We start from the raw sequence: 9889 nt of genomic DNA, 5'->3' as shown, positions 1-9889 counted from the left end.
AGAATGTGAAGGACAGCGCCCAGATGAGGCCCACAAGTCGCACTGGAAGTATAAGGGTCTATTGTTTTTTGACCTTGAGACAGGGACCATGCCGAAAGAACTACATTTGAAGGGAGTGCGCAATAACGTAAGAGACGATAAGGCAGAAAATTCAGAAACTAGACCGAGTTTCATTTTAGGTCAGTATACGAAAAATCGTTGTCAAGAGCACGGTCCGTTTTACAGACTGCATTACGAAGAGACACAATGGAAATTTCAAATATAATGTAAGTAAACCTTTACACGCTTTTATACCGGAATGAAGATTTAATGAATGGATGCATGAATAAATGAATGAATGAAGAGCTAGGAAAAGCAAGTAAAACTGTTCGTAGTGGGCACATGGGCATGCAGGTCCACTGGTCTCACCGATCTCGGTCCTTGGCCCAGCCACTTTTCCCTGCACTGCCTACCTGCACTACGGGACTGTCTCTGTATCTTTCAGCCCCTTCTCCCGGCATTTACCTTGCACTTGCCACCAGCTGGCCCTATTATTTAATTTGTATTCAACTAACCATGTACAGCCCTTCCCCATGCGCGATCAGAAAGACACCTGGCCTAGTAGGATCGTTGTCTGTCTGCCCTTGTTCCCCACCTGCCTCGTCACGCCTAGAAACACTTGAGTATAGGCGCGTTACAAATGCCATATCATATATCATATCATTCCTCACGCATGTAGACTAACTGTCGTTTATCATTGTGTGTTAGCCTCGATTTATCTCGTTACTTTTCGCATTGATTTTAGAGACGAACATACTCCATTGAACTATCCTTGCAAGCAAATATTTTCTGATTGGCCGTAATAAATAAAATGAGTAATATTAATGAAGTTCGGCTAGCGAGACTAATTATCATTTTTTTGTTTTCATAACAGGTATTTGATCCCATTCTGCCACTGCCATCTGTTTGAGACACCGGCGGATGGATTCTTCAGCAGACACCTGCAGCTTCGTGTCAACAACTGGAGCACGATCACCATATTATGGGACGATCGCCAAGGGCCCACATGCCCTTACGCTGTACTAGTGGCTAGAAGCAACATATCAACCTTTAGGCTGGACTAGTGCCTAGTTGATGGAACAGCCTTGCGGTTCACCGTGCTTCCAAAGTGATTCTTTTTACGAAAATGAACACCCTGTGTACCATAAAGGAACAGCGCGTGACTCAAGATGAAACGGAACAGTTATTGCGGATACAGATAAAAGAAAACAAACGGCTTCCGGAGTTCATATGGCAATTGCTGAATATTCTCTAAACATTTAATGTCAAATAAATGTACTTTACCAAATGTACCGTGTTGCTGTTTCATTTTAAAGTACAGTTTCATATTCCGAATTGTGGCGCGCTGTGTTGTGAGTTGATCTGTGTTGGTTTCCGGGTTCTGTGTGGAGTCGCGCAGAAGACGACTGGGCGCGTTTGCCTACGCAGCACAGTAACGTCACGGGGAGAGGCGGGGAATATGAATGTTTTGATAATGTCAGGCTCAAGGGCGGGGGAATTGATTTAGTGCCGCAAAAGCAGGTCAGCCAGGGCGATCGGGGAAAAGATAGGATTATCAGAAAATGGCGGCTCCCTGGTGCTTGTTTTCGCGTGCGTTTAATGGACGAAAACTCGGGTAAGGTCCATAGGAAAGTTTTCCAAAATCGAGCCACTTAGGCTTAAAAAAACATGGCCGACCCGTAGGGACAATAAAAATTTTTACTAGACCATGCCTTTAATTAAAGGCAGTTGTGGGAGTGGAACAATAATTGGTGGGTGAAAGGGGGCTTCACCCCCTTTTATTATTTAAGATGTATATATTTGCTGAGGCATTTTTTATATTTAAATTTAGGTATGAGATCATTTCCAGACGACTTTTAGGACAGGAGACATCTAAAAGGCATATAGCCATTTTGCCATCATGGCTGCCATGTTGAAAAGGGCGCCATTATTAACACGTTAATCAACATATCTGCTCTTTAAACACGCAATGCCCTCATTTTGAAAGGTCAACAGAAATAATATGTTTTTTCTAAAAACCTGTTTATCTCAGCAGTGTGTCTGCGCACTCTTACTCAGCAGAATTGTACCTGCTCTGCAGTAAGCCATTTCTACTCCTATGAATCCTGTAGTTCTTTATAGTCCAGCGTGCCCGTAAATTCTGTAACTCTGACGCTTACACTTTATTTCCAATAGAGCCACTTCACAGGCCATCTCTGACCACCACAGTAACAGTTTTAATGTCCGGATAGGAAATAATTCGAATGTTGCTCTGCAAAGGGCTGTGAAGAGGATGGAATGCTCAAAACTTTGCTGTTCACACCTTTGCACATTTGTAGGCAGGCAGTGCCTCTGTGCAGCATTTATTGCAATCCTTTTTTTGTGTCACTGAAAACGAACTGAATTAATTTTAATTAATCTAGCTTTTTATTGATTTCACCAACTTGTGATGGAACAGGTGCACTGCGGGTCGTGTATACTTTAATTAAATCGGTATCTTGCCTGCCTGGGCAGCACAAGCTGATGCATAAGAATACATTTTTTAAATAATGATATATGCTGGTGTGAGACTATTTCAAAGGGCCTCCAATGTTATCGGATCTGGGAAAAGAAGACTGGAATCACACAGTGTGAGGAATGGCTGAGCTGAGAGTGGATCAGCGATTTCAAATTCACAGGCGATTGCTGCTCCTTTTGTTAAGTCCAAATGTCAGCCATTCATCACATATTGAAGGTTTGCCGACACTAGGCACACATTGTAGATATCTATGGCTGGGATTAGCCAGGATGCCCTAACAAGTGGGGCCTAACGTTAATGTAGTTGGGCCCACCAGTGGCGTAATACAAAATGTGGGGCCCCCCCTGCAAGCCCTGGTGAACCCCCCGCCCCCCCGCCACCACTACCAAGCCTGTCAAGCCCTCTTTTGTGAAACCCCAATACTTAATTATCTGTAGATTGCACTATGTTGCAGAATGATTGGCATAAATAAAGAGCGTGACAAAGGGCAAATGTTTTAGATGTGAGGAAGAAGGAGCACACGCCATGACAGTCTGTAAGGTGCTATAAATCCGATTTTTGGCAGGAAGTGTTAGGCAAATAACTTGCCATACCATGGCTATTTATAGTGGGGAGATTACTAGGAATGCTCGCATTAACAGCGTTATCTTTATTGCAATTACACGTATGAGAATTGATACTTCGAGGACAAACTACAGGCATCTCAAGGTTAGCCCCACCCCAGATTGGATCTATAGACCTCAATTGGGATTATCTGCGTTCACGGAGAATAAAGCGAATGTCTTTATTGATATGCACAATGAGGCCATGCTTAAACTACTAGAACCTTTCGATTTCCAAACCAATGTTGCCAGGTATGAGAACTTGATGTAAGTGCAGCTGGGCAGAGTGAAGACATCAGATAACCCAACATGTGGATGCTAGATCACCGTCAGCCGGCATGTCAGCACATGGAGGCGGAAACACGTCTTCAAGATGAAATAATCACCTCCGGTGAATCTCTTTATCACCATCCCTTCCTTGAGTGAGCTACATACATGGCGTTCACAGGGCAAAATCTTAAAATCCTAAAGTGAACGCGGTCAGATGCAAATAGGAACAAATGTACTTTGTGAGACAAACATCTCAAAGAATCCCAGCGTCGCGGGGATGTTGTTACACTTCTCCTTCATTCCGGGAGATGTTGCTGTAATCTAAATGTGGAAACTTTGAAGCACCTATGCTACGCGCACGCCATCGTCCTGAAGGGTGGGCAGGAGCCTCCTTCCTCATCGCCCAATAACGACTGCTGCACTCAGTCATGCACGCCATGGGTAAGGATGAATACAAGTCTCTGCCTTACTCGCAATCTTGCCTTTAATTTCATGTGTCAGATTGCACTATTCAGTAGCCCTACTAAGTCGCTGTTTGAGTATCCTGTTACGATTTGAAAGAAAGCCGTCGCCACTTCCATGTCCCTAAGATGGCCGCTCGTGTTGTTGCACCCGCTGCTTAGCAACATACAACGTTGCTCCCATTGGCCACCCAACCCCTCTTCATGATACCCCAAGAACCGGAAGGCGAGAGCCGGCAGGTCCGCCCAGGCGCCCACCAGGCCTGGCTAAGGCCCATCGGCTCTCTGCTGGCTGTCCGTGGATGGAGGCGGATATATAAGTACTCGACATATTAAGCCACATATCCATGAACATACCAATGACTCCAACGCCCCACCTACGACTTCTGAAGACCTCGTAAACACTGCTGGTGCAAGGACCTGGCACACACCCCTGCGCCGGCCGCTACGGTCTTAGTCTTCTTCGCATGCTTGCCGAATCAGTTTGCCTCGTGGTTTACGCGTACAGCGTTTGCGGAAATATCACAATTTGTGCTCTATCTACCCAAAGCTTATTGAGAATCAATGTACTCTCCTTCATAAATACGTAGTTAATACGATTTATATTACCTGCATTGCTAGATAACTTAACGTTGAAATCAGCAATACAAATATGTATCGAGCCACCACTTCGCTGGGACTTAAGATTACTCTACGCGACTAGCCCACCCCCCTAACCGGCCATATTACTTTTTCTGTGTTCAACAAACCATATTAGCGAGCTCTACTGCTACCCTATGGTCCTAGCGCGTAATGTTATTAGCCATGCTGTCACTGTATATGTCTAGCCTGCCATGCCATTAGATATCCTGCCATTTTATATGTCTAGACAAAAATGCAATTATCCGTAGAGAAGTGCAAACCCTTCGCTCATTAGTAATACAATTCATGCGTAAAAAACGCCACACAATCCCTTCCAACAACGGCCCTACTCCAAGAGCATGTGTTCTAGACCAGAGGCAGTGTATATGTTGCAGTTCATTCGTTTTATTCATAAATCAAATATCATTATGAAAAAGCATTTACAAAAAGACACATGTAGACACATTGACATATCATCTATTAAAAACCAGATCTAGAAAAACACAAGTCATATCTAGATAAATACATATCATATCAAACCAGTGATCACATCTCACACATTTCTCACATCCACTTTCATCCCCATTCATACTAACAACCAAACGTATTTGTGCAAAACACCGCAATTTTAATAATTCTGTTCTGTAATCAGAACTCCCATCTAGTGAGACTAGTTCTATCTACTGAGAATGCATAGTTGACAATATTTTTTCTAAAAGTCACAGATAGGTAAATGTTAAAAAAATGCTTGCTTATGAACATATGTCAATTACCACATTTTTAATCATATAAACCCAAGTTAAACCCAACTCTGAAAGGAGTGGGCTCTGTGGTGATGTCTGCTCGAGTTGCGGGCAACTAGACAGACATATGCCATTCCCATCTAGTGCACCTCATCAGGACATATACATTTTAAAAAAAAAACAAACAGTTCTTATTGAAGTAATTCTGCTTGATATGTAGTAAATGTCGTTCAATGTTCAAAATACAATTTCTTCTCAGTTGCAAGATTCCATGCTTCTATGGATCAAATTTGTTACTGTGTAAGCCACTAGAACCAAGAAGGAGGAAAAGAGAAAAAAGAGAAAAAACAAGATTTTTATAATCATTCTCTACAATGTCCTCCATATTTAAAACACGTATCATGACTTCTAAACACTTAACTTCTAAAAACATACCACTGACCCCTGTCTTGTCCATGCCTCTCCATAGTTTTGGGCATAGTCCAATCTGGGTCGTTACACCCATCTTTGAACAAAGGAGACTGTGTCCTCTCTTTGCAATTCGTGGAAGGATAATGTTCCTGAGTGCTGCTGAGCAACATTCACCCCAAGTGCACCAGGCAATACACACACTATGGGAGACAAGGGTCTCTTGGATGGAAACCACCCCCCTCTCTCATCTAGAGCCACTGCTAGATCAGTTCGATGTATATTTCTAAACAGTTCTCACACGCAAGGTGAATCCCTGATTTAATAAACATTCTCAAAACCCACTAGGTAAGCAATTCAATATTGTCTCACCCATTGTATTTGAGGGATTACTTTGCACCGCTGTGCTCCAAGTATCTTGTGCTGACTTTGATTAGATATTCTCCATGGAATTGTTCTATCCTGACCACGGCGATGAGGAATTGCTTCCTTGATTGACGATGCTGTTTATATCTGTTAATATAAATACATACACGCCATGTAAGGATATTATATCCATTTTTTGGCTAATGTCATCTATTGAAATTGCCAACGCTATATCCCTGCATAATGATATGGCACAATGTACCACTCTAAATGCACATGCATCATTGTTTACCTTGTGAATCTGGCCCATTTCCTCCATATGGATTTTGCCTAGCCTGTTCCTTGATCAGGCCCGGGATGACTCAAAAGGATGTTGGCCTCAACACACGTTCCCCGTGGGATTCTCTGACTATTATATGTCTAGCCTGCCGTGCCAGTAGAAATATTGCCTTTTTATATGTTTAGCCTGCCATGCCATTAGATACATTACCATTTTATATGTCTAGCCTGCCATGCCATTAGATATACTGCCATTTTATAGGTCTAGACGCCCGTGCCATTAGATATACTGCCATTTTATATGTCTAGCCTGCCATTAGATATATTGACATTTTATATGTCTAGCCTGCCGTGCCATTAGAAATGTTGCCTTTTTATATGTCTAACCTGCCATGCCATTAGATATACTGCCATTTTATATGTCTAGTCTGCCGTGCCAGTAGAAATATTGCCTTTTTATATGTTTAGCCTGCCATGCCATTAGATACATTACCATTTTATATGTCTAGCCTGCCATGCCATTAGATATACTGCCATTTTATAGGTCTAGCCGCCCGTGCCATTAGATATACTGCCATTTTATATGTCTAGCCTGCCATTAGATATATTGACATTTTATATGTCTAGCCTGCCGTGCCATTAGAAATGTTGCCTTTTTATATGTCTAACCTGCCATGCCATTAGATATATTACCATTTTATATGTCTAGCCTGCCATGCCATTAGATATATTTCCATTTTATGTCTAGCCTGACCATACCCAAACACCCCACTTCCAATGCATTTGATTCTGATCAGTTGTACCTGATCTTGCCCACTGCCTGCTGCCCTAGCTAGTTGCCTTTGTCTACTGCAAATCATGTATCTGCCAATTATCTATACTGTCCTATTGAGGATCATCCTAAACCTAATTAGCATACTAAATCCTACCATGACACACACTCTGCCTTTAGCAGCTCCTGCGACCCTTTACAGCAAACCCCTGAGTCAGAATAATTTGAACACTAAACCATGCAGTTTCCACCAGAGAAACCTCAAACTCTGTGCCAGACTCCCTAGAATCTACGAACCTTTAGCTAAAACCTCATGCTTTCTCATAAATAACACCACCAGAACCTTGAGTGGCCCACTGCCTAATACCAAAACCTCCACTCACAAAGCCACCAATACCCAGCACCCACTCCAGGTTAACAGCACGCTCACCGAGACATCAACACCCACCCGAAGTACCAGCATAACACCCAGGTACTACCAATGGAATCTACACAGACTAGCATAAAAGGAGCCCTAATAAATGCCCGCTCCATGGTGGCCCATGCCACTGAAATAGCTGACTTACTCCAGACAGAAAAAATGGACTTCGCCATCGCTGAATCCTGGCTTAATTCAGCAGCAGGCCAAGCGATCATGCTAGCCATTACCGAGGATTACACTCTCCTTAGAATAGATCGCACCAAATCCCGAGGCGGAGGCCTCGCCATAATTGCCAAAACCAGTCTAGCTTCGAGACCCACAACGCCACAAAACACAGACTCATGTGAATCCCTCACTGTCAAGCTGACCATCTCCGACACCCAGACCCTGTCTATCCACCTCATATACAGACCTCCTGGCCCCTTAGGCTCCTTTGAAAATGACTTAACTAATACCTTATCTGACAACCTTAAAAATTCCTCAAAATGCATTCTCTTAGGAGATCTCAACCTAGGTTTCAACAACCCATTAGATCATAACGCCACGCTTATCAACGATTCCCTCAAGGAATTAGGGTTCACCCAAAAAGTGACAGGTGTGACCCACACTAAAGGAAGGATCCTCAATTGGATAGCAGAGCATAAATGCCAGACATCCCTTATCTCCATAACACTGCAGCCCTGGCCCGACCACCACCTGATCTCCTTCTCCTTAGAGGCCACACCTCCCCTACCTGCCAATAGCATAGCTCCTCCATTCCCACCAAAAACAAAAGAAATATCACAGCTGAAAAACTCACTCCCCTGATTCTTCCTACTTTGAATTTGCTTCCTGACCACACAGATCCGTACACCTTGGTAGAGGAGTACAACAAAATAATGTTATCTTCCCTATATGTCATAGCACCACTGTAAATTAGAAACAGCAAACCCAAAAAACATGCGAATACCTGGTTCTCTCCCCACTTGAAAGCAATTAGATTAGAAAAATGCAAAAGTGAAAAAATTTGGAGACAAGATCCCTCTGACACTAACAAATACAACCTTAGTAAAATAGCCACCCTTAACAAAAAGAAATCATCCTCACCAAACAATCGTCATACAACCTGCGTATTACTCAAACTAATTTAAGTACTAAAAAATTGTTCACAATCCTTAAAGAGATAGAAACACCCATCCAAGCCCCGGACACCTGTCTCAAGGACAAAATATGGTGCACTAGTATTCAGAGTGCCCTATCTAACAAGGTAACGACCCTCCAAGCTAAGATCAACAACAAAAAAGAAACTCTCCTCCTTGCCCCCAAGCCTAACAAAACTTCTGCGCCTCTGCCCCAGCCTACTTTGCCACCTCCCAATCTACCCATACCCTGTTTCAACTTCAATAAAGTATCCATCCCAGAAGTTGAAAAAGTCATCCTTACCCTCAAATCTTCTAACTGCCATGGCGACCCCTGCCCAGCCCAAATCATAAAAGATGCTGCTCGTGACCTCTCCCCATTCATCTCCGAACTCATAAATACCTCCTCCTCCACCGGCACCATACCCAACAACTTGAAACAGTCTTGGGTCCTCCCACTACTTAAAAAACAAACACTTGACCCGTCCATACCCACAAACTATCGCCCTATCACCACAGTCCCGTTTTTGCTTAAAATTCTAGATAAGGTGGCTTACCTCCAAATCCAACAATATCTGGATTGTAACCACCTTTTAGGAGTACGTCAGTCAGGCTTCAGACCACAACACGGAACTGAAACTGCGCTTATCGACCTTAAGGCACAAATAAACACATTGAGAGACGACGGTAAGGCAGCACTATTGCTGCTGCTTGATCTCTCAGCGGCGTTTGACCTAGTGGACCATAAGATCCTATGCAACCACTTGGTCTCTGCCGCCCATTTCTCACAAGAAGCGATAGGATGGATCCAATCCTTCCTTGACAATAGAACAATGCGCGTCTTCTCACCCTTAGCTGCAGCTGACCCCATACCCATCACCTGCGGTGTGCCTCAGGGCTCCTGTGTGTCCCCCACCTTGTACAACATCTTCACAAAGCCCCTTTCTGATGATCTAGACAGCCTGGGTATCACCTACACTAATTATGCCGATGATACAAAGATCCTCATCCTGTTGACGGGCGATTACAACAAGGATTTGGCCTTTGTGAATAGAGTGTACCTCATCATCCAGGCATGGATGGCCTCTCATGGTCTATGCCTGAATGATGACAAAACGGAACTTCTCATTCACGGCAACCCTGATAACCTTAACAAATTAGGCCAAAACTTTCTCCAACTTCAAAATAGACGACAATAACATTACAGTAGCCAAGGAGGTCAAAACCCTTGGATTCTACCTAGACTCCACGTTAACCTTTAAAAAACATGTCAACTCCATGGCCTCATCTAC

General features: G+C 43.4%; 1 protein-coding gene across 1 annotated transcript in view; it reads right to left on the bottom strand.

Annotated features, from left to right (window-relative positions):
• Nucleotides 1-4983: 4983 nt before the first annotated feature.
• Nucleotides 4984-9889, bottom strand: part of LOC138580187 (C-type lectin domain family 2 member L-like) — a 646123-nt gene continuing 641217 nt past the window's right edge. The window contains exon 6 of the mRNA XM_069650525.1: nt 4984-5541. The gene's annotated coding sequence lies outside the window, so the exon portion shown is untranslated. The remainder of the gene's footprint in view (nt 5542-9889) is intronic.

This window comes from Ambystoma mexicanum, chromosome 3p, assembly GCF_040938575.1.
Source record: "Ambystoma mexicanum isolate Mex_15411 chromosome 3p, UKY_AmexF1_1, whole genome shotgun sequence".
In the NCBI taxonomy this organism is placed as follows: Eukaryota; Metazoa; Chordata; class Amphibia; order Caudata; family Ambystomatidae; genus Ambystoma; species Ambystoma mexicanum.
The sequence above is the reverse complement of the archived record's forward strand: the minus strand, read 5'-3'. Positions and strand labels throughout refer to the sequence as shown.